This window comes from Siphateles boraxobius, unplaced genomic scaffold, assembly GCF_051911475.1.
Source record: "Siphateles boraxobius isolate OS27281-9 unplaced genomic scaffold, OSU_SipBor_1 130, whole genome shotgun sequence".
Lineage (NCBI taxonomy): Eukaryota > Metazoa > Chordata > Actinopteri > Cypriniformes > Leuciscidae > Siphateles > Siphateles boraxobius.
Window position 1 is genome coordinate 25,468,523 of NW_027508734.1, and position 26,949 is coordinate 25,495,471.

Here is a 26,949-nt window from a genome sequence, read left to right on the forward strand (position 1 = left end):
TGTATTAATATAACTTACTAATGTATATGCCAGTATTTGTCATGAGAATGGGATAGTCCTTTCTATACAGGTCAGGATATAATCTTGAATTAAATTCAGATTGAACAGATGTACCTTTCTAAGATAATCTTATTGTATGCAGAAAGATTGAATCAGATCTGTTCTGCTTGAAGGCAGGATACTTTTTCAGCAGCAACATGCACACACATCCTCATGTGTACATATGGATAATGATAAAACAAATTAAAGCTTTCTGATGAAAAATGAAAATCTTTTTTTTGTATGTAACTCTTTTACATATAGAAGAATAAATATTTAGAAAAGAAGATGCACCCAGAATAGTCACCTTTTGAATGGTATGTACTATATTTGTTCATTCCATAAAATTAATGAAAATAGCTAGTCTGATTGTCCAAAATTTGAGTATACCTGCACTCGGTCTGAGTGGCTTTGTATTGTTCTGACGCAGCTCAGGTACTTTTGCTCCATGAGAGCCATGTGGATTTCGGCCTATTAAAAGCATGGCAAGAAATAAAAAAGAAAGATAAAAACACACACAGATGTTTCGAGTTGGCCAGCAGCCCATGTCTGCGTCTGTGGAACTGTATTTGACAGTTTTTCATTCATCCTGTTCACCCTATAGGTCAGGGTGAACAGATATCTGTGTATGTCCGTGTAGGGAAATGTTAGCGGCATGCAGTGGGATCTGTTTGGAGCACAGCGAAGTGCTTCCTGATGTGGGCTGCCCTGTCAGAGGTTAAAAGATAGCAACAGTTTGCGCTTGGACTTTGAATGTGGAATTCTTTCTCTATTTATATTTTTCTCAGTCTCTTTTTCTTCTTCTTTTATCGCTCTCTCTATAAAATGTCTAATCCATCTGGGTCTAATGTGCGGCCAAAGCATCAGTATTCATCTTGTTCTCTCTTCTCTCTCCACCTCTTCCCCTTGTGTTTGTTTTTATACTATGGGGGTATGATAGCCATTTAATAATTCATTTTTAGAGTGTATACCCTTGCAATGAGAAATTCTGATTCATCCTTAGAGTTGCCGGCTGCCCGCTTCTTGCATCATTTAGGCTCGAGAATAAGCCGTGGCTGGCTAGCGCTCTTTGGAGTTTAGCAGTCTCCATTTTGTTTGCTGGAAAGTTTGCTGTGGACAAGCGGCTAGCAGAGTCAGGGGTTTTCCTTCCTTTCTCTGACGACATGGCATTTTAAAAACAGACGAGACCACAACGGCCCCTTTGATCTGTTCTAACTCAGAAGGAAAGAGAGGGAGAGACGGAGCGAAAGAGAAAGAGTGAGCACTGACCAATACCAGCCTTCTCCCAACTGTGGTCTTAAAGATTAAAGGGGAAGATTCTGTGAAGGCGTGTGTGTGTGTGTGTGTGTGTGTGTGTGTGTGTGTGTGTGTGTGTGTGTGTGTGTGTGTTGTGTGTGTGTGTGTGTGTGTGTGTGTGTGTGTGTGTGTTTGAGGTGGACTATGGCTAAATGTGTCTGTGTATTTGAACAGTTTTCCTGGTTGTGCTGTGCTGTGGTCGCAGTAGCTCTTTTGAAGCGTTGGCTAGCTTATTTCCTACTTGTTTCATTCCCCTAATCCTAAACCTTAAACATCACATAACCAGCTTCACTCAGCAAACACTCATGAATTGCCGCTATCCATCATCTTTACATATTACCCTGTTCAGTTTCCAACAGCGAACCAATTAGCAAGACACATACATTTTTAATACGCTCTACTGTTACATTAGTAACAGACAGTATTGACTGTGAATCAGGAAAAAAATAACAACATATAAAAGACAAAATATTTCAAATGAAAGTTTACAGGCACTTACAATGGTAGTAAATGGGGCCAATTTGTGAGTGATTTAAAAGCAGAAATCAGAATTTGTTTTTATTTAATTTTTTCTCTCAAAAATACATTCTAATAAAACTTTTTACTTTTTAACTTTTGAGTTCTACTAAGTTCTCGTAATTTTTATGTTTCTATGATTTATGTTTTTAGGGTTTTCGGTATTGCTTTATGGAAACAAAGTTGTGAAACTGCATATGACTACACTAAAAAGGTTAGTTATTTTTTAACACTAAAATTGTGTCAATACATATTGTTTACATCTTGTGGAATTGAAACAGTTAATATTTTAGTGTTTATGGAATATTTTGTTTACATTCACTTCCATTCTGTGCCTCTCTGTAACCCTGACTTTTTCTGAGGAAAAAAGTCAGAAATCATTTTTGTGGTATAATTAACAGTTTGTCTCGAGGGCTGTCGTTGGAGCTTAATTTAAATTGAGCCCGGATCATTCCTTTATGTAATATAATGATTCAGTTTACAGTGTTGGGAAGTACAAATTCTGTATTGCTTATTTATAAATGTGCATCTGTGTTTAGAATCTGGGTGTGTTTTAATGGCAGGCCTGAATGTAGTGTAATATTTAATCCTAAAACCATTCTCTGTATTGTCCACATCTTTTAGTTTTGGTGTGATCAGTCCATGTTTCTTGGGTGGCTTCTGTCAGAGAGAGAGTAAATATAGCCTCGGAATAAACCATGAATACATGTTTGGGTACAGAAAATCACTGTGGCACAACGCCACAGAGAGGGACATGGCCTTGTGTGGGTCTCTGACAAACAGCACATGCCTCAGAGTGGAAACAGCAGCTCACACACAAACATACACCGCTGCATGAGTGCGTTACCCAAAAAGCCCAGAAAATAGCGTCTCCCTGCTTCCACTGAGGGAAAAATTGCTTACTCACCCTCCCACATGCCTCATTTCCTGTTCTTATTATGGAAAGTAATGGTGGAAGTGGGCCTCTGCTGGCTAAACTGTGATCAGTGTTGTTTTTGTATCTGATGCTTGAATACTGATTGAAATAAGGAGATGTGCACAACTTAGAAAGTATGGATGTGTACAGTAGGACTACAAGTGGATGATTTTTTTGATTATGCACATGCATGCAAAACTTTAATTTGATTTAGCTATATCATAATAAATAAATAAAGTAATAGGCATATGCAAAAAAGGATGAATGCATGATAATAACATTATGTGCTCAGGGTATTGTGTTATATTGTAGTTTTCACAAGTTCACACTTACATACAATTAGCGGGAGTAAAGTTCAATGTGTATTTGGCGTGCTGTCCGGGGGGAGGGCTCCGAGCTCGGAATTCGGCCCGAACCCAGAGTATGGTTAGGACTAGAAGAGTGGAGAAGAGGTGGTGGAGGGATGCTGCTAAACTGTCAATGGATTTAGGTGAGACTGCTGAATCTATACCTCTTATCATTGATTGCTGAGTGCTCTCCACCCGTGTTAATTATCTGAACGTAATGATTAATAAAATCTGAACTTTGTTAATAAAACATCATACAAAATAAATCTGAATTTGACAAATACCATATTGACAAAGAGCATGGGACATTTTTGATCATGCAATTATAGACTGGGTTATAATCAGGGGTGCACATAACTGGTGCGCAGGTGCGCATGCGTAGTACAAATAAATGATGCGCAGATGAAAACGTGAAGGGAAACACTTTTGAGTACCAAAATTTTTGGGGACAGGGACACGTTTACTTACTTATCTCTGGTAAGAAAGCAATCATGATGATAAGTGTGTTCATTAATTGTTAGTTGTTAATAGGGATGCAACGGATCGCAACTGATTCGTGATCTGTACGGACCAGGCCCCATGGTCCGACACGCATGATATTTGCGGATTACCTGCAAAGTTTAACCATCATAGAGTAAAAGTTTACCATTTGGACGTGTTTTGTCACGCCAATTTACACATTTAAACAATTTTAAATGCAAAAGAAGAGGCGGAAATTGGGACTTTATCTTTTTATCTTTGCGCACACACCGGAAGCAGAGAGAGAGAGAGAGGAGCGTATGTTCAGTCCGTGCATTTGTCTTAAAGTCACATTGACATTAATGTTGACATTAATGACATTAATGTTAATGTGCACCTGGGACGCATCTCTCTGTAGGCAAGGGCGTGGTTAGCTGGTGCCCTCTGATATCAGCTGGTACCCTCTGATGACCCTCTGATGTCAGAGGGTACCACAACTTCCAATAGGAAAATTCAACTGCAGTAGCCACCGTTTGACCTGAAGAGGGCGGCACTCAGACATTTTTACACCATATATTGTAGAATTAAAACACTTTAAACCCAACTGTCAAAAAATTTACTCGAATCAATGAACAGCATTTATGAAGCTCCATTCTTACAGATCATTAACTAAAAAAAGTTGTTTTAGTGTTTAGTTACCCTTTAATATGTGGTAAAGATCTGAACGAGCTAGCTTCTCTAGCCCTTACTGCTATTCTTCCTTTTATTTCTTAACCCGACATAGGCTACGTTCAGATTGTCAGTCCAAAAAAGCACATGAAATCCGTTTCAAGCTACATCCATATGTAGTTTGAAATCCTATTCAAATCACATATCAGGAAATCCTCTTCAGTCTGAACGCTCTGATCGGATTTCGCGTGGTATGTGACTTTCTCACACCACTTAAAATGTAGGCCTAAACGTCAGACGTTGTTATATGTAACATGCTGAAAGTCGCTGCCGAAACAAGGCTGTGTTGTTGCAAAGTGCCGGACAAGCAGAAAATTATTATTTTTGAAACATAATTGACACCTGCGTAAATAAGAGCGTAGAAAAAAGCTGTGTATACCAGCCTCCTACAGTTCTGCAGCTCAAGACGCAGTAGACCAGCACGGTGGCTACACATTTCCTTGTTGTAAAATTTAAATAAGACAACATCTCTATTGCAAATGAAAACCCCTCCATCAACGCAACATCATTGCCATATTGCCAAAGAGCTGCATGAACACACAACTCGGATCTGAACAGTTGCGATACACAGTGTGGACATCATTTTAGATCAGATTCCAGTCGGATACAAAGATAATCGGATCTGGACTGACAATGTGGATGTAGCCATAGCTAACTATGTTACGTCAACATTTTAGCCATAGTCAATGCTTCATTTACACATGTGGCTAATGCTCTCAACCACAAACACCTTCTTTCATCCGTTTTTTGCACTCTTCTCTTTAACTTTTGGCAGTCTATAGAACTCGTAATGTGTTTTCCGGGTGCGACCGATTAGTAAAGACCAAAACACAACCATTTTTCAGCGGCAATAATCAGCCACATATGCAAGTCCATTCAGTTCAGTGGCATTGTTTATGTTCAGTGCCTCCAAAATGGCAGACTTTCGGATTGATGACGTGTAGTGAAAATCCTCTATTTAACTCGGCGTCATGGAGTGAAGATTGATTCAAACACTAACGTGGAAGATTTTTCTTTGGCGGTAGGAGACGTTGTGGGTCATGGAAAGATTGTGTCAGCTTTGCGAATTAATTATGTGTTTGTGCTTTTTTTTAGCACTATTGAGAAGGCAAATGAAATGGTGCAAAATGGTGTCGTAATCTAAGGTTCACTCACGCCGGTGTTTCTCTGAGTACTCCCGCCAATAAAATAATGATTTCAAACGTCCCTCCTTTTGTGAAAGATGAGATAATTGTGCAGGAATTGTCACGTTATGGAAATATAGTTTCCCCCATCAAAAAAATTCCGCTTGATGTAAATCGCCTTTAGAGAAACATCTTGTGTCTTTTAGGAAACAGGTGTAAATGATTCTGAAGAATGGCGAGGATGACCTGGTTTTTAAATTTAAAATAGAAGGCTGTGATTATGCTGTCTTCGCATTATCTGATACGACGATCAAAAGTTTTGGTTGTGCGAAAATCGGGCATCTCAGTCGTAACTGCCCTGATAAAGTGAACAAAAACACAGAGCAAATTGATGCAGGTAAAGCAGGGAGCGCTGTCGATGAAATTAGCGCATCCGAGACTAGTGCAGCGGCGATTCCCGCGAATACAACGATAGTCTAGCCGCTCAAGGGAGTGAACATCGCGGAGACGTGGGCATCTGGTTCTCCTGTTGATGATGGAAATGTTGTGGTGTAGTCTGTGGCGGCAGAGAACGCGGTGGGGTTGAGTACATTATCCTCTGCGTTTGTAGAACAAAACAGAGAAATTGTAAAGGAAGATCTGAGATTGAATGACTGTGAAATGGACATGGAAGTTGAATCTACTTTCAAAACTATAAAATCAGTAAACAAGTCAAAAAAGTGACGCTGCTGAAGATGAAATCATAGCTTCGGATGATGATGATTCTGATTCTAGCATTTCTGTGTGTTCAGAGGTTTCTGCTTGTTCCCAAAATTAAGCAGTAAATGTTTTGTACAAAGCTGATGACATTGGTGTTTTTCATCAGGAAACGAAAGAGCTAAAAGGCGTGCAGATTGAGTATTATTTTCCTAATCGTGCACAATTTGTGAATTGACACCAGATATTTGATAAAGGAAGGGACTTTCTCAGATCTTGAAGTGTAGGCTACCGTTTACGGAAGTTTGTAAACAAGTTAAAAAAATCGAATTCCTAGTAGAAATGAGAAGAATGCCATTGTATAAAATCCCTAAGAATGTTTGTTTTTTTTTACGATATGCACAATATCTGTTTTTTCCCCATCTTAGTTTCTTGTTGAACCTAAATAAAACTATGAGTCAGCTAAAAATTGGAACTCTCAATTTAAATGGAGCTAGAGAAGTTCGTTAAAGGATGATGTTGTATGAATTTATAAATCAGAAGTCTGTCGATGTCATGTTTATACAAGAAACGCATAGTGATCAAAGAAATGAGGTGGGCTGGAAAAGAGAGTGGGGAGGACAACCTTTTCTTAGTCATAAATCCTTATTAATGGAGGTGTTGCAATTTTATTTACTAAAAATATGACTCCAGTATCTTATGAATTTGTTGAAATTGGAAAAGGTTGTTTTTTAAAAGTTATCGTTAAATTTGAAAAAATTGTTATGTTTTTTTTAATAAATATTTATGCTCCTAATAGTGGAGTGGAAATAATTTTGTTTTTAAATGTAATCAACTCTACTCTGAAAGACCTAAATACAGATGATTGTTTAGTTTTAGGTCGAGATTTTAATTGTACCGAGAGTGATAAAATAGACTGAAATCATTTAGAACCACATGTTGCATCTCAAAGAATTATCAAGCAACTTGTTCAAACTTTTGATCTCTGTGATACTTGGAGAAATGTGCATAAAAAACTAAGACAATACACATGGGTTCATTGTAAAGATAATTCATTGTCTTTGAAAATACAAATTAAAAACTTTTACCAGCAATACACTCTTCATGTTACAAGAGAAATAACGTGATAATTTATTATTTTAGAGACTGAGACTTGGTTTGTACAGTTTTTCTGAATCTACAGGCAAAAAATACATAACCATCAAAAATACTGAAATCAAAGAGAACTTTATTGGCAAACCTGTTGGACATTAAGGCACAGGGAGCACTGGTTCGCTCACGTTTCCAGAAAGTCACACAAATGGATGCACCTTCCAAGTTTTTCTTCAGTATAGAGAAAAAAATTGTCAAAGCAGAATAATTAATTCCTTGGTCTCTGATACAGGACTGGAATTGACTAAAACTTCTGAGATAAGAGAAGTTGCTGTAGAGTTTTATAAAAAATTATACACAGCTGATTTGATAAATGAAAAGATGACTATTAGTAGTTTTTTTGAAGGTCTGCCAAAACTTGATGAAGAGAGCAATGAAAGTTTGCAAGAACTTTACACAGCAATGATGAGTATGGAGAATGGGAAATCCCTCGGGATTGATGGGTTACCCATTGAATTCTACAAAATGTTCTGGCCCATCTTAAGAGAAGATTTCTTATTAGTGTTTGATGAAAGCCTTATTAATGGGTTTCTTCCACTCAGTTGTAGAAGGACAGTTATCACTCTATTGCCCAAAAAAGGTGGGTTTCATTATCTCAAAAATAAAAAAATTGGAGGCCTGTTTCTCTCTTGTGCTCAGAGTATAAAATCCCGTCCAAAACTTTGGCTACAAGATTGAGTAAAATAATAGGGAAGGTAATACACTACGATCAAATATATTGTGTACCAAAAAGATCGATTTTTAATAATACAACTGTAATCAGAGATGTTTTAGAAGTTTCAAAGCTGTTTGGTAATTTATAAATATTGACCTTATTTCTCTAGACCAAGAGAAGGCATTTGATTGGGTTGAACACCTTTATTTGTGGCATACTTTGCAAGCTTTTGGTTTTAATTCAAGTTTTATTGGTATGATCAGAACAATGTATTGTGCAATTGAGAGTGTGATCAAAATGAATGGTAGTGCCCCCTGTGTGCCCCCTTTACAGTACAGAGAGAGGTTAGACAAGGTTGTGGCATGTCTGGGCTATTATATGTGCTGGCTATGTTACGAAACAAATTAAAGGGTCTAACATTGCCACAGTGTAATAATGCTTTTTATTTATCTGCATATGCTGATGATGTTATTAATTTTATAAATGATATGTGATGTTGAAATGTTACAACGAATTGTTAATGATTTTTTAAAGATATTTCATCAGCAACTGTAAATTGGGGAAAAAGTGATGCTTTATTGATTGGAAAATGGAATTCCATTCTACCAGGAGGCTTATTATGGCAAAAAGATGGATTAAAATATCTTGGTGTTTTCTTAGGCAGTGAAGCTTTCATGCAGAAGAACTGGGAAGGAATGGCAGATAAAGTAACAGAACGTTTGAAAAAATGGAAATGGCTGCTTCCTCAGTTGTACTTTAAAGGACGCACAGTCGCACACTCATTATCAACAATCTTGCGGCCTCTTCCCTGTGGCATTGACGTGCATGCATTGACCCTCCTGTTGGTCTCCTACCAAAAATTCAAGCAGAAACTGTGAACTTTTTGTGACAATTTGCATTGGACCCTTCAAAGTGTTTTGTTGCTGGCTAAAGAAGATGGAGGCCAAGGTCTAGTGCATTTGGCAAGTATATGTGCTGCTTATCATCTTTAGTTTTTGCAGAAACTTATGCTGGGATCTGAAAAACTGGCATGGAGACCAGTGGCTCAATGCATTTTACGCAGAATAAGTGGAGTCTGTTTAAGCCTCAATGGATGGAACCATGTCCCTGTACTGGCTACTGGAAGAGCCAATTGTGTGTGGAGCACGTCTCGATGTATCTGGGGACGAAATACCGGGTCTTAAAGATTTGTTGTACAGAAGTGGATCTCATTAAAAATAATGCAGGTCCTGATTTTAAAGATGTAGAAGCAGTTTCAGCCTTTTTAAAGATAAAATCTGCACGATACATTAATTTTTTTTTAGATATACTACAGGGGGCTTTGAATTTACAATAATTTTACTTGATGAGTATAATAAGAAATGTATATTTCCAGACTTCAAAGATTTCTTTCCAGATATAAGTACTGTACCTAATCTTATTTCATTTAACGATATTAATCCCTTGTTGAAAAAGGAAATTAAATGTGCAAATTGATTTTTTTGAAGTTAAAGGGAAAGCATTGTACAGAAGAATTGTGAAAGTGATGAATATAAAATGGTTAAAGAATAGAAGTGATACTGTATGAAGAGACACATTAGAGATTACTGAAACAACAAAACCACTGTGGAGAATTGGAGTATCTTCCACTAAAGATCACCAACTCTTTTAGGTAAGGGAGGTTTGTACACTCCTAAAAGAGTTGGTCATCTTCAGTGGAAGATACTCCATGGGGCTAAAGCAGTTATTTCTTTTGTGGCAATGTTGAACCCAAATGTAAGTGAGAATTGTCCTTTTTGCAATGAAAGGGAGACTGTGTTTCATTGTTTTATGTTTTGTAACCGACTTTCTTTTTTGTTTAGCCTTCTAGAACTTCTTTTTGAATCTCTTGAGGTATGTTTTACAAAGCAGGATTTTATTCTTAAATGTATACTTGCATGTATAAATGTAAATTCCTGAATGTATACTTATTCTTGTTATGTATACTATTAAGAAAAAATACAAATGTCAATTGCTTAATTTTATTGTTGGTATTGCAAAATTAGCCATTTATATAACTAGGAGAAATAAAATTTAACAGATAGGAGAACATATATCAGCTTTTAAAAAAATGGTAAAATCACGACTTGTAATCGAGTTTAATTTTTATAAACTAATGAGTACATTGAATATTTTTGAAATTGAGTGATGCTATGATAATGTAATGTGTTCATTAGTTGGTAATGAACTGGTTATTTCGGAAGTGTTGATGTGAGATTTTTTATTTGATTGAAAAATATGTGACCTGTTTTTGTGAATGTGTTTTATAGTCATGATATTTTTGTAATAAAAAGGATTGTCAAAACTCTAAAAATTCTCTCTCTCTCTCTCTCTCTCTCTCTCTCTCTCTCTCTCTCTCTCTCTCTCTCTCTCTCTCTCTCTCTCTCAAAAATAAAAAATATGGACACCAGCCTTTTGAATGGTAGTGTATATGAAACTTTATTTTAAAACTAAAACACAATTGTGTGCAGGGTCGTTGCTAGTGGGTAGAAAGGTGGTGACAATTACAGGGACCCCCACTGCCCAGGAGGCCCACTAAATTGAGTAGTTTTGCTATATACTACATCGTCAGCTTGTATGTCTGAGAGTTTAATGAAAACTACAAAAACATGCAAAGTTAAAGTTTTCCAAATATCTCCTGTTTCTCGCCTCCATTAAAATGGTTTAGTCAGATGGTTATTAATTATTTCAGCTCAGTCAGCACAGCAGAGGGATCCAATTAAATCGCAAGTCCCACCCCAGCTAGTGACCAGAACCAATCAGAGTTGATGCTGCTCCGAGAACAGTTGACGTTAAAGGTGAAGTTATAGTGGAAGTGAGACTGACTGGAAATGTCTTGAAAAAATATGGGTACCAGTAAAGTCATGAAAAGAAGGAGAGGGAGGCCAGGATAACCACTCAACCAGTGTATCAAAATGTTCATCAAGACAGGTTAGTGCAGTCAGGGTAGGAATCAATGTGATGGGATGCCGTGGACGGATCATATTGCTGCCCGGTTTACTTTAGCACACTTTTTTATTATCTTCATCAAAAGCAGAGACCATGAAAAATTTAGGCTGTTTTATTTTACATTTGACGGTTATTTTACATTTGACTGACACAATTATAAACGCAACACTTTTGTTGTCCGAAAACCAGTCAGTATATTAACAAATATTCTCTCAAATATTTGTGAACAATATTTGAGAGAATTAGGCCTTTTGTGGGGGCAAAAACAAAAGTGTTGCGTTTATAATTTTGTTCAGTACATTTGATTAGTTTATTAATTTATTGTCTTTTAATGTTATTTTATTAGTTTGTCTTAAATAATCACTTGATGACTTTAAGCAATGTTTAATATGAAGTTGTTAATTGCTTAATGCCATTATGATGTAATGTTTGTATCAACTTTGTATATAGATTTATATAAAATAAGCAAAAGCATTAATCATATTGCTTTTGCTAACGTCTAGTAAAAACCTTTTCTTGCATTTTATTTATTTATCTGTTTTGTTATTTTGTAAGAAATCTGTAACAAGGTTTAAGATTCAGGGAAGAAGGAGGCGGGAACCGGCGAACATTCGAACAATTTAATAATAAAATAAAACAAATACAAAAACAAAAGGATCCGCCAGCAGCCCCTCGCGGACGACTGCTGGCTACACAACTATAAAACAAAACACAACATAAAATCAATTCCTCTCTCAATCTTCAGCGTCGTCGCTCCTCCTTTTATGCTTCCGCTCCTCTGTGAGAGATGCGAGACCGGTGCATCTCACAGGCGACGTTCATTATCACTCACGCCACCGGCCTCGCACCGTTCTCTCACGTCCCTCGGCCTCGTCCTGCTCACCACAAAATCCCTATTAGGTTATGGTACCAGATATGTGCCTACATACCCATACTATGGCCCTGATTGTGGACAGGGAAAATACAAACTGTAATAAAAGAGAGCAAGAATGAACATTTTTCATATGATGACACTTTCCTTTTTGGGTGAACTAACCCTTTAAATTTAAGTGATTTGAATGTGGGGCAAACACACAGCAGTTAGTGAGGTTTAGGATATGCACACACACACACACACACACACACACACACACACACACACACACACACACACACACACACACACACACACACACACACACACACACACACACACACACACACACACACACACACACACACACACACACACACACATAAACAACGACACACTCTCTCTCTCTCTCTCTCTCTCTCTCTCTCTCTCTTACACACACACACACACAGACACACACACACAAACATACAACTTCAATGGCATAGTCTATTAGTAGAGTGAGAGCGTTATCATCATCAATGTCCTGCGAATGAGCTCAGTGCTTAAAGTGTATTGATGGGAGATCGCCTCCCTAGCTCATAACACACAGCGTTGACCCTCTGCCCTCTCACACACACCACTGGGCCAACCTATAGTCTTTCAACAGGCCATAACAGTGTGTTTGCTGGTATGGAGTCATCTGTGTGTGTGAGAAACAGATATATTCCTGCATGTGTGCGGAAATGTTCATAATCTGTGAAGTGTGTGTGGATTGGGTGTCAGTGTGAGTATTCTCTTCGCTTGGTGCCAAGCTCTCTGTGAAGCACCTGGTTGCTGACGGCTGATATCTTTCACTTTCCCCTGTGAATGTTTATGTGTCGACTGACAAAATTCCAGTCCTCATGGAAACTCCTTGGGTGTTGGTGCTCTGAATGGCTCCTTTGTTTTGCATTCCCGCGTTGTGTGAACAGTGTTTTGGTTTCCCGAGGCTGATAATTGCTGAAGCGACGGCAGGCTCTGCTGCTTTCCTGTGCCGGCTGCTGAGCTTCACCCTCCCAGCCGCAGACCAGACACTGATGCTAACTCCTCCTGACAAACACTTAAGCACGCTTCAAACACACCTATGGTCAAATTTGTCAAACTTTCAACCACTTTGACTGTGAGAAGGGAGAAGAAAAACAACAAAATCTGTAGACATTTTTCTTTTGTTTTGTTTTCAGATAATTGAAGGTGTCCATGTGGGTTTTTGAAGGCCCTGGATTTTGAGGTTGTTATTTTACCGTCAGCTGTTGCAGACAGTTTGATGGGATATTTACACAGTGTGAAGTTCAGCCAAAGTGTGAGTATTAAATACTAAATTAGAGTAATTAGCATGGTTGTTGTTCTTGCGTTCAGCCATAATAGTGAAGATGAGAAACACTTTCTAAAGGCTAGAAATATCAACATGTTGTTGTGTTGTGTTGATATTAATATCAAAATTCAAAGTCATCAAAGTGATGACAAATTTAGTTTACATGTGCTTTTCCTAATTATGCAGAATGTGATCGATAAAAATATTATATAGTATACATTACTGTTTCAAAGATTTGGGATTTGTATGCTTTTATTTGTTTTGTTTTTGAAAGAAGTGTTGCATTTATTTGATCAAGAATAAAGTAAAAACAGTAATATTGTGAAATAGTATTTACAATTGACTGTTTTCTATTTTAATATATCTTAAAATGTAATTTAATCCTGTGATGGTAAAGCTGAATTTTCAGCATCATTACTCCAGTCTTCAATGTCATACGATCATTCAGAAATCATTTTAATTTGGTGCTCAATAAATATTTCCTATTATTATCAATGTTGAAAACAGTTGTACAGCTTAATATTTTTGAAGAAACTACAATAATTGAAAACAATTGTAAACAATGTAAAAGTCTGTCACTTTCGATCAATTTTAGAAAAAGAAAGAATATTACTCAATTTGTAGTGCACAACCAGGATTACATTTGTCCTCTCTTAACTATTCTGTTTATATTTTGATGATATATTTGTCCATCTTCATTTCTGTCTTCTCTGTCTATTTTTGTTTTGTTTTACCATAAACATCCAAAAAACATAGCCACTGCACCCATCATGAGAACTCATTATGTGTGTGTGTGTGTGTGTGTGTGTGTGTGTGTGTGTGTGTGTGTGTGTGTGTGTGTGTGTGTGTGTGTGTGTGTGTGTGTGTGTGTGCGTGCGTGCGTGTGTGTGTGAGAGATTGAGTGCGTAGCAGATCCTGGGATTGTTGAGCTGCACAGTGAGAATTGATCCCCTGTCTTTGATGTCTGTGAGGGCAGGCTTAGCCACCCTCTCCCAGTGTTTGCTTTGGCCCGTGCACCAGCACAGCAGCATTGGGCCCTGGTAGCTCCCTTTAATATGATCAGTGGGCCAGTTCTTTTCATCAGTCTGGAGGTCTAATGCCTTTAACTGGCTTACGCTGACCTCTTCTATCCCCCCTTAACACAAACACTCACACACATAAACCCACCCACTAACACATACACAGACATCACTTCATCCCCATCCTCTGTTCCTGCCCTAACGGCCTCTGGGAGTCACTGTGTCACTGGGGCGTGACGGTGGCAGAGGCTTCTGGGTAACAGATGCATGGATCACCAGAGGGCTTGCGCTGTACATGTCAATGCACCTGCCGTGAAATGACTACATGGGAAAACATGAGCATTAAGGAGGAGATTATACTTCGCAAATTATTATTCATACTATAGGAACACTGGTAACTGAATTGCTCTCATATTGAAACGTCCATCAGTTTAGATGAGATACCAGCCAGTAAGGTGCTCGTAGGTCAAACCAAAATGTAAAAAAAATATATACAGTATTTAGTGACCACCAATAATTAATAATTTGAATAGTTTAAAAATATCAGTGAAGTGGGTGAGTTAGTGAAGTCAGAAAGACAAGAAGAGAAGGGGAAAAGGGTCACACAAAAAAAAAATCCAGCAGGCAGAGTGCTCAGCTCTATAAATGTTTTTAGGAAGACGCATGTGATATTAGGGTGTTATTTTAGCCAAGCTTTTATCACAACTGTCAGACTGTCATCATGGAAAGGACCAGTGAACATTGGATAGAGCAGTTCAGCCTGCACTGTTCTGATGGAGTATCTATCCATCGTTCCATCATTCCATCCATCCAATTCTTTCTATTGTCCTATCATTCTATCTATTGTTCAATACGCTTGGCAAATTGGTGCCTTATGTGAAAAATCTGTGTTACCAATTCCCGATCGGTTGAAATCGCTGTCCAGGGATTTAGGTATTATTTTTATCTTTCATTCTATCTATCATTATATTATTCCATCTATATTTCTATCTGTCGTTCTATATATTATTTTATCATTCTGTATAGTTCTGTATAACATTATGTCTATTATTCTATCTCATACTGTAATTCTATCTATTCATCTTTTATCTTTATTTCTAACTATTGTTCCATCAGTTTCTTTGTCTCTTTTTAATCTCCAGACTATGATTCTGCAGAAAGAAAGTCTCATGCTTGCATGTAAAACTGCATTATGTATTCTTGCACAGCTAATTTCAAAACATAAAAATATAATTTAGATATATATGCAGTATATATTTTATTTATATACCTTTATACCTCATTTCTCGTTTATTTTATTTTAGGTATGTTAATGTTGTTTTGTTCAATGTAAGAAAAGTGCAGAACTATTTTTTTTTACCATCTTCATTGCAATCCCTCTGCCATTGCAAAGAGTGTCTTCCTTGTCTGGCAAAATTTAAATATGGTTTCCAAATTCTGCATTCATAAGGCCAAAAAAAATCTTTTCATAAGTTGTTTTGAATTGCAAATTTGTCAAAATCAGCCGTCGCAGAGGAGGCCAGGCCCATGGCGCTTATCCTCCAAACCAGTAAGCCTGGCGACGTTGGCAGCAGCGCACTCATACACGCATACACACAAACACAAACTGTCATGGCATAATTATGTAACCCAAACCTCGGCAGATTATTTAAATGTGTGCTGGAGGTGTCATCCTCAGTGTGCCCATGGCAGGTGAGTGGTGTCACATCTCAGAAGTGGAACGGGTGAAACGGACCCCCGCCCCCCCGACAAGAATGCACAGAACTCTGCCATGCCGGTCTAATCCAGGAGATGCGTATGCGTGTGTATATTTTAGCAGATGTGTGTTAGCATGTTACCTTTGATGGGTTGGATTAAAGCAAATCTCCACTCCTTTGGTGCAGTTCAAACACACAGGGACAATACTGCACACCACAGCCCAGCTAATGAGAGATAAACCTGAGCCCAGGAAAGTGAGCGACGACACATCAACCTGATTAAAGACCAAGTCTCTTGCATTCCCTCCTTCCCCAACTCTTTCTCCCATCACGCATGCATCTAATTCCATCGCTCTCTTCACCTTATTCTTTGTTTGTTCCCCTTTCTTTTGGAGAGCATGGCTTGACAAAGAGGCCAGCTTGACTTTATTGCTGTGATGGGCTGTGAATGTCTTTCACTGCATGTAAATGAAGAGCTTTACATCTTTCTATGTGTCTCTACTCATTTAGAGAAGAGGCAGTGTGTTATTACAGAGGTTGTTGACTCTGCAGATTTAGAGCTGAGCTCTCTGCTTTGTGATTTGATAGCTTAATTAAACATGCAAATCTGCTATCTTTATACATCACGCTCAAAGTGCCCCATTCACAAGCACCTCTTTCATCTAATAAATAAGGCTCTGGATATGCAGAATTGCCCAAGAACATAATAGCTTGGCCTATGCCATGTGTGTGTATGTGTATATATTATGTTCATTATATTATAAATATTTTAAATTAGCTTTTATTTTGATATATTAATTTTGTGTTATTAGTTAATTTTTACAGTCCTGTTCCTCATGTACTTACTATGTACTTATTTTAGTAATTGCAATAACTGGGTAATAACTAGGTACTAACCCTGAACCTACCCTTAAAGTACACTTGAGTGCACATACTGTAGAATAAATAAATATATTGTTGTGATTTATTTATGAATGTATTTTTATTAGTTTATTTTTTTGTCATCTTATTATTTTTGTTTAGCTTTAATTTTTATTTATTTCAGTTTTTAGTAATTTTTGTGCTTCAACTTACATTTATTTTATTTGAGGTATTTTATTCAATTTTATTTATAATTGTCTAAGTTTTTTAAAGTTTGAGTTTTTTCATCAAATATTTATATTTTATTTCAGCTTTCTTTCAATTAATGAATTAATTTAATTAATCAATACATTTTAATGGTTTCATTTTAGTTAACAATAACACTCTATTCTAATAATAATTTGATGTTTTCAATACTATATAATATGTATATATATATAATATAATATGCTATGAAAAATTCACTCTTAATTTTTATTATTCCAGGGCTTAATTATGCTCACTGACTGTACGTTAAGCTAACAGGCATTATTGATGTCAGTAAAGTGAACATTTTATGACATTGATTGGAGATTTTGCTTTTAGAAGGGAAGCATTACTGCTAGTCTTACAAATGGCCACTCTATCTCTGATACTGACACACCGCTGCGTTGCTTGTGTTGACACAGCTCCGTATGTTCTGGGCAGGATGATGAAGCTGTCCAGCGGATTTGAGATGTGGTAATCCGCTGCTGAATTAGCTCAGGAGGATGTCTCAAGGCGGTGGCGGTGTGGTGCCACTTATGTAGGATTGAGTAAGTACCCTCTGGTCCTCTCGCCTCCCGTCAGAGGAGCCGCCCCTGGGCCAGGGAACAGATCTCAGCCTCCTGTCTCTCAGACTCCTCACAAAAGAAAACAGAGTACTGACACAAAGAGACACTCTGACATGATCTCATTTTAATAAGCTCAGTGTTCTGACGGTGACTTGTTTGCGAGGGAGGTGAATGGAAGAGTGTTTGGTAATGTATGTGCGTATGTCGAGGGGGGTCAGTGGTCGGAGAGACCGAGGTTGATTGCGTTTGGGTGTGTGCGTATGCGATTGGTTTCGGGGTGAGGGTTAGACTCCTGTGTGCGGCGTGATCCCGGTGAATCTCCTCTTTGAAGCTGAACAGATGTGGATTTGCATATGTGCGGGTCCCAGGCTTCAGTGGAGATTAGCGGCTGGTTTTGTGGAAGGTGCATATTTAATAAAGGCCTGAAGCGATGCCGAGCGCAGAGCAGACCCCAACAGACACGCAGGACAAAAGACGAGGAGGGAGAGGAGGGTCGGTGACAGGCAGAAACAGACCTTAGACCAGATTGGACCGGCCTTTTAGTGGGGCTGTGACAAGATTTTAATGGTTTACAGACAAAGAGTAAGAGAACGGAAGAAAGGGAAAAGTTATGGTTTATAACTTGTTCAATCTCATCTGCAAGTTTATTTGTTTGTTTGCACGCTTTCTTTTGATGTAAGGTTGAGCTTTTTCTCCTTTGTTCATGCTCGTGATCTTTTTCTGTTGTAATTTGGGATAAGGGGGTGGGATGGGAAGCAGAAATAAGGGATTTAGTGGAGAATATTTGGAGATGAAAATAACTCCACATGTTTCGAAACCATGGGAGTTTGAGATGCACCAAAAAAAAAAAAAGGCCATAGAGACTGATCAATGGATGTGAGTTAGTTTCATCAGTAATGAAACCTATTTTTATAAAAAGATAATATTTACTATTAGTTAAACTCTTTAATAAGTCTAATGATGGAATTTATTATAATATTAAATAATATTATAATAATAATGTGTATTTATAAATGATGTACACAAATTTGGAAACAAATTTTGGAATCATTAATAAATGATCCAAACACATAATTTTATGATGATTAATTGACCTGTTTTTTATTTTATTTTTTACTTTTTTTTCAGTCAGTAAGGAACCAAGAGGCACAGAATTCATAGTCTTTTTGATCTGTGTCTCAGTGAGTTGTTCTTTATTCATCCACTGAGATATATTCCACTGTTTATTTTCAGGAACTGAGAATCAAGTAGTTTTTAGAGGCACTGATTTTCTTTTCCTCTCTCTTGTGTCTTCTCTCCTCTTTCTCTTTCTCTCCTCTCTCTCTCTCTTCTTTCCCTGAACTAACCCACTGAGCTGTATCTCTACTACAGGTCTGAGTGAAAGTGTGTTTATTTGTTTTTTTTGTTTTTTGCGCTTCAATTGGTTAAGAGAGAAATATGGTCGATAAGGGAGTTCTTAAAAACTATACTGTTCAAAAGTTTAGGGTTTGTACGATTTTTTTTTCATGTTTTTATAAGAAGTCCGTTAAGCTCACCAAGTCTGTATTTATTTGATCAAAATACAATTATGTTGTGAAACATTATTACATTTTAAAATAAATGATAAATCAGAATTTCAAGCATCATTACTCCAGTCTCCAGTGTCACATGATTCTTCAGAAATCATTCTAATATGATGATTTGCAGCTCAAGAAACATTTCTTATTATTTTGTTGAAAAATATCAAGTCAAGTCACCTTCATGTATGTAGTGTTTTTTACAATACATATTGTTGTATAAAGCAGATTTACAGTGATAACAGGAAATTAATGCAACAAAGATTGTTGTGGATGTACAGCAGCTCTGGAAGAAAGTCATTGTCCTGTGTAAGTAAGTTTAGTGTTGATTCATTTGTGTTGTAAAAATCATTAGTTATTAATTTAGGGACCATTTACATGACGCCATTTTCAACTGAAAACAAACATTTTGGAACAATGGCATTTTGGTGGCCTGAGAATGCAAACTTTGAAACAGGTTTCAAAGTGCAAGTTTTTGAAAACAAGTTTTCGAAAAGGATGTCGTTATCATGCACATGGATGTTAAGTGTTTAGTCTATAGGCATGCATAAAAAATAGCCGACTTTATATATTATATAGGATTTTTGTGGAAACAGTAATAAAATATCTTTTTTGATGAAAGGTCAAAATAATTTTTTTTTAATTTAAAATAGAAATAAAATAGTTTTTACTGTCACTTTTAATGAATTTAATTCATACTTCATAAATATGTTGATTTCTAAAAAAATAAAATCATACTGACTCCCATTTTAAAGCAGTCAGCATGATCAAGACAGAAAGTGTTAAAGAGAGAGGACAAAAGATGAGGTGGACTCTTACCGACATAATATGTGAAATGCTAAAATAATCAATTACAACAAGGAAGGAAACAACACACGAGTTAAAGAGAGAATAAAGTTGTTTGGGAAGTCTGGAAAGCGCTGGTTCTGGATTGTGTCTCTGGAGTGGTGCTGTCCTCCATGGAGTGGATGAGATGATGTCTGTCTATGTGTGTGTGTGTGTGTGTGTGGCAGGTCTGTGAGTCTCAGTGGGGTTAATCCACCCTCAGAAATCCTCCTAATGAAGCAGATCACACCCCAGCAACACGGCACACTCAAGTCAGTCTATCTGCATACAGCAGAACAAAGTCATAACACCAACATAAATATTTCAGTCTGCTTTTTATCTCAGTGCTAACATGATAACACCTCTCTGTGGTTTGGGTCAGGCGTGAAGAATAAAGCGGGAGAGAGAAGAAAAGAAAGGGAAAATTTGAAGTTAGATTACAATAGTTTATTTGATCTAGAAGATAAAATGAATGACCAAAGTTCACCTTCAATCACTCGCCTAGATGAGCAAGAAAGGTAAAGAATGACGAAAACCACCTCAAGATCTTTTTTTAATTAAATTATCACACTTTTTTTCCCCTCTGAGCTTCCTAACAAACGAGAGCGAGGCCATCCATAAGGAAGAACAGGAAGAGAGACACTTAGTGATGCCTATTACAATCACAGACATTTAATGCATTTAATATCTCATTTGAGATGAAATGTGTTATTTTTAAACCTCCCAGTGGGATTGGCGTAATCACCTCACATGTATCGTGCACATTACAGTAATTAAACTCTTACAAAGGGGCAGTTTCTGATCAGGCGAAACACAGGAGGGCCCTGGACACAATAGTAGGGGCCTCCCTTAACATGCCGGCTCTCGGACGGACATTAATTGATTCTTTGTAGAAGGAAATGAGGAGAGGAGAGTTACCTGCATCCCCAACACACAAGATTAAACCCTGTGATGGGGTCGTCAATGTGATGGTGTGTGTTTGCATTTGATGTGCCTAAAGGAGTTTAAAAGGCGCTTGAGTGTGTGTTTGTGGTGAAGAGGTGTGTGTGTGAGGGCACTGGTCTGTGAAGAACCACAGAGAGGGAAAACGCAGAGCATCCTTTATTTATTTGTGTGTGAAATATTTATCTGTCACAGTGACGTGGAAGAATGGGGCTGTCAGTCTCCTCTGCGCAGTCAAGAGTGTCGACAAGCTGGCGGCGGAGCCTGGACCAATCTCCTGTGAATAATTGCTGGAATTTCACTTTTGGGAACACCGACTCCCCTTTCGATGCCACACTTTCTGTGTGTGTGTGTGTGTGTGTGTGTGTGTGTGTGTGTGTGTGTGTGTGTGTGTGTGTGTGTGTGAGTGAGTAAGTGAGTTGCAATGTGTCTCTCTTGCATCGAGAAAAAAATAAATCCTTCAGGACATCTACCTTCAAAAAACGGACAGATATGTAAGACCTGCAATAAATTATTCATATCATTACTAAACAATGAAAAGCCAATCAAGCTGAAAACCAAATCAAGCATTAAATATTTGCACAGTGTGTGTGGACACTCCTGAGTTCAAGTAGTGTGTGTGTGTGTGTGTGTGTGTGTGTGTGTGTGTGTGTGTGTGTGTGTGTGTGTGTGTGTGTGTGTGTGGTCTTGGATCAGAGGAGGGAGATGTAATTCGGAGTGAGCAGCGTTTAATTGTTTTAGCACTCCTGTCTCTTCAGGGAACTCTTCGAGTCCTCTCATGCAGATAAACACACCGCGTAAACAATAACAGGCCTAACGTGTTGGCTTACAGCACTCTGGGAAATTCAGTGTTGATGCGGGTGTCAGAGAGGGAGTTATTCTTAAATTGCATTAAGCATTTGTTCTTTATTTTAATGTCTCAGGTTCAAAGGACAATTACTGTAGGATTCCCTGAGTGTGTGCTTTTACTGCCTGCAGTCATGGGGTCATATGTTATCTAAGTAGCAAAAAAATGCACACAAAACACACACACACACACACACACACACAGACACACAGACACACACACACACACACACACACACACACACACACACACACACACACACACACACACACACACACACACACACACACACACACAGACACACACACACACACACACACACACACACACACACACACACACACACACACACACACACACACACACACACACACACACACACACTTGAAATGCAAGGTTTGTGGTCTGTGCATGCATAATTGAGGTGTACCTTGCTTTAGGAGAGTGGCTGTCATCTCTGGATGCTCATGCCACATTCCTGTAGAAAGCATCTTTGAATAATGAAGAGCAGCAACACATGCAAAATGCAGAAGGAAAAGAATTGCAGGGAAAATGAGAGTGGTATATAGTGAAGCTTTCCAATTTAAACGGCACAGCTTAAACATTTATTTAAAGTGTATCTCAAACATATATTTTATTATCACCATAATTATTATTTTATATAAAGAAATTAACGTTATGCATTTATACAAATAAAGTTATTCACATGAAGTTATATATTTTTTAATATTATTTAATAATAATATACTATAATATGGTTTAATAATTTATTTTAAAAATATTGTTAGGATGTTGTAGTTTTATATTAGATGGGTAAATTAAATTGAAAATAATCATTTTTATTATGATGTATTATAAAAAAAATATGCAAATCTCAAATTCTCAAAAACACACTAACTTACACTAACAAAAAAATAATTTGCACAATCTTCTAGAAGTTCTAACAGGGGCCAATTTCGCTTGAATTTAGACAAATACAACACTTCTTGAGCTCTTTGTTGATTTATTTTTACTTTTTTACATTTTGCTGTCTTGTGATTTATTGTGTTTTTTATTTTTTCCCCCTTTACAAATGCCGTTATGTTTGGACCCCTGTGGCCTAATGTAATTGCAACAACATTTTGTCTGCTCATTTCTATATGTTTTATTCTGAAATTCTTAAACCCTGAAATGGTTAGTTTGTTTGCGTTTAATTATTTCAATGGACTGAAAGCAGTTACCTGTATAGTATGACCTGTATGACCTTGACTAGTTGGCATATTCTTACAACAACAACAAAAGAAACCTAGAAAAATATTTCTGAATTGAATTTACATGCACAGGGCATGATTTAAATTGCTCTAAACCTATATAAGCTATCAGTGTATGTTTTTTTTCTTTTTTTGTTAAGCAAAGTAATCGTAAAGTAACTATTAATCATACATATAAATAGTGTTTTCAATATTAGTATTTACTCCTCAGATATTCACCAATAAGCAGCAGGTCCATAGCTTCCTGTGTTTCAGGTGCATTTTGTGTTACTTCCCTCTGTTCAGTGAAGTCAAATCAATGTGTATCGTCAAAGATAAAACAAGCTGAAAACGAAAGGCTAGTATTCGTGTTTCCTTTTTTCCTGGCCATCTCATTCCCTCACTTTAAAGGACCACTGGCCATACAAAAGATTAAATAATAAATTAGAGGGTGGTCATAGAGCACGCCGGTCAGAGTGGGATTCACAGCCAGACTCACTGAGGAATCAATTATTTAGAGACAAGGCCGAGATTAAACAACCGCTCTAGCCATGAGACAAACTCCTCCACGCTAGGGCCCGGGAATCATGCGTGTTTGTGTGTGTAACAGAGTGTATTTTGTGAGTGTGTGTGTGTACCGCGAGCAATTCTAAAGGGAAGGGAAGGCAAGGGAGCGTAGGGCTCATAGCTGAGGGAGCCGTCGCCATGAATTAGTAAAGTGCAAAAGTAGCTAACCGTGTTCAGAGGCCAACTTTCAGAGATAACAGTATGTACCTGGATGTTTAGTGTGTGTGTGTGTGTGTGTGTGTGTGTGTGTGTGTGTGTGTGTGTGTGTGTGTGTGTGTGTGTGTGTGTGTGTGTGTGTGCGTGTGCGCGATTGTGTGTACTGTAGACAATAACCCTTGTGAGTTTTGTGTGCACTGATAGAGAGTTCATCCTGGTAGAAGTTTTTTTTTTCAGTGTGATCTTTCACCTTCATGTCTTTCAAAACATTTCTGCCTTTTTTTGCCCATACAGTAATAGTTAATGGGGTCCAGTTTTGCTTTGGATTTAAACACCATTGATTTTCATTGTATAGACAAAAACAGCTGAAAGATTGTTCAAAATATATTTTGTTGTTTTAGAACATGAGTAAATGATGACAGAATTTGTTTTTGGGGGGAACTCTCCTTTTATTTCTTTTTTTGCACATTCTACATTACTTTTGGGTTGCTTAAATGCAAAGCTATGATAAACTCTTTATTGTCCTACCATTTAAAATCTAGAATTATTTTAATTAGAAGCACAATACAAGTGGGACTAGTTTCCTGCATTTAATAATAAACTCAAGCATCAAAGTCTGTGTCAACAGTGGCTTTATACTGAGCATTTTGAAGCTGAGAGGGCCCTGGTGGGCGAGACAGTTGTAAAATTGTATGTGTGACATCATGTCTTGCTGGTTTTAACTCCTGTCAGTGTTGCTGGGACAAGTAAATGACAGTGTGACTGTGGTCTCAGCTGTGGTTGAGATTTTTTAACTCACGGGGGAATGGTAGTGTAAAATGTGCCATTTGATTTCATTTTACACGGGGTGCTGAGTGTCCATGAAGGGGGGAAATGCTACTCTCCCCAGGTCCCCTGCCCAGCACGGTCCAATATTGTACCTAATTAAGTTTAGAGCAGTGTTTTCATTTGTTAATCACTTAAGTGCTTCCAGGATAACCTGATCTTCAAAGGTCTGGTCCCAATAGCCCCCAATGTCAAAATGCAATTATATGCATGATCTGTTTCCAGACCCCCACCCTGTCCCACTCCTTCTCTCTCTGTCTCTGTCTGTCTCGACTCTCTTTCTCTTCTTCTCTCCTCCTCTCCCTCTCTCTCTGCTGATTTGCATGTTGAGAATAGTTGTATAGGTGAGTGAGTGACTTTGTGTGCGTGTGTGTGTGTGTGTGTGTGTGTGTGTGTGTGTGTGTGTGTGTGCATCTCACTATATGTGCAGCAGGGCACCCCCGTCTGGTGGCAACAGGAAATGATGCGGTGTGTGTTTGAGTGTGGGTCTGGATCTGCCGGCAGATCATATGTTGGCAGAAAGTTGTTAGGAGACAATCATAGATAAAGGTGAGGCAATCTTGAAAATCAGCTTCAGAGAGTTAAAAGAGAAAATAAATACATAAGAATAAAACAATTTATGCTGCTTAAAGGATAATACGATCAGGAATATTAATCAAATCATCTTGATCCTTGCTGCGTGTGCGCTGCAGTGCTTAGCAACGCTTCAATCCCTCTCTAATCTGATTGTGTGTAGATAAGGTCGGCTTTAGTGACGCCATTGTGCCATTCAACTATGCACATATGTACACACATACTGATCAGTGTCTTTGAGAGTTAAGAAACACACACACACATAGTCATCAAACATAAAGGTGTTCGTGGATGATGCTACTTGGTATTTGACACTATTTCTTTAAATCTATAATAACTATTCTATCATATTTGAATTATAGATTGTGCATTTTTTACACCGTAAAAACTACTGAAAGTAATTAAAATGGTGAAACTGTTAATCATTATTATTAATTTATAATTAATATTATATTTAATTATAATTATTATAAACAAAAATATTGATATGTATATGAATATTTAAAGAAAAGTTCGATATTTTAGATATTTTAGAGTGTTTTTTGTCCATACAATGAAAGTCAGTGGGGTCCAATATCGTTTTGGATCTGACTTTAATTATATGGACAAAAACATATGAAATATTCTTCACAATATCTTATTTTGTGTTCTGCTGAAGAAAGAAAGTAATACAGGTTTGGAATGACATGATGGGGAGTAGATGATGAAATAATTAAACATTTTCTCTTTAAATGACAAGTCATAGTAATATCTAAAATATACACGTTCCTTATACACTCACATCTTAACCTAAAAAGGTGTTGAAAAACAAAACGCTTCTTTTCCTCCATATCCAGTGTGGCACTTTTCATGTTTACAAGGATTATATAGTTTTAATGTTGTGACTGTTTTTACACCAGTACCATTTCATGATCATGCCTAGAGCCCACAAACACAAGGCCAGTCCTGCTAAAAAGACAGAAAATGCAGACAGAAGCAGTTTTCAACACTGTTGCTGATTCTATTGTTTTATAATGTTTGAGTATTGACAATAAACTATACTGGTTCGTAATCTTTCAAGTTCACAAGTGAAAAAGTAGTGTTCATTAGAAATAAAGGAGAACAGAGCTGTTAATAAAGGCAATGTTCTCTGTTCTACTGAGAAAAAAAGATAAAAAGCAATGCACAAACGCATATTCAAGCAAGTACACTTTGTTCACATGCTTCTTTCACTTTTTCAATCTCTGTTCCATCCTCACGTTGTGTCGAAGGCCTGTGTCAGTGCGTAATTGGTGAGACCGAGGGGGAGGAGTTAATTACATTTAAAGGAATATGTGAATAGGAGGTCTCATGTGCTGTCTGACATCCAGTCACCCTCATACACACAATGTGCATCTCTCAGGAGGGACAATCCGGTCCCTAGGTGCTCCATTAGACAGATTCACAATGAGAGAAGTTGAAAAAGGAGGGGTGAGGGGTGACGGTTGGCAAAGAGAGGATGTATGCAAGTCCTGTAATATTCACTGATTCCTGTGTGTGTGTGTGTGTGTGTGTGTGTGTGTGTGTGTGTGTGTGTGTGTGTGTGTGTGTGTGGGATTCACAATACAAATGCACACATATGTACATTCAAACTCATTAAAACAAAACAAAACAAAATGAAAACAAAGGCTGTGTTCCAGCTACCGACTTTTCCCATTGTTTTCTGTCTATTGTGAATTTTAGATGCTCTGTTTGGTAGAGCAGTCACACAGAACGGTAATAAACATGTTTTGCTCTATTTCTTTCACATAAACACGCACTCAGAACCTGCTGTTCCCAACAATGTAGGTTGTTTCAAATTTCACTATCCTTGTAGGGACATTTGGACTACATACAGTGATGTAGGCAAAACTTAATCCATACATTCAGAAACAGTATGCATAAATCAAAAACTTTTCCAACTATCCAGAGTCAGATGTTTCTGACTTGTTATGGCAAAT

The 26,949-nt window shown here is 37.5% G+C and overlaps 1 protein-coding gene across 1 annotated transcript in view; it reads right to left on the minus strand.

The window, feature by feature from the left end:
* Positions 1-5,608: 5,608 nt before the first annotated feature.
* fto (FTO alpha-ketoglutarate dependent dioxygenase) overlaps positions 5,609-26,949 on the minus strand; it is a 569,808-nt gene continuing 548,467 nt past the window's right edge. The window contains exon 11 of the transcript XR_013203652.1: positions 5,609-5,625. The gene's annotated coding sequence lies outside the window, so the exon portion shown is untranslated. The remainder of the gene's footprint in view (positions 5,626-26,949) is intronic.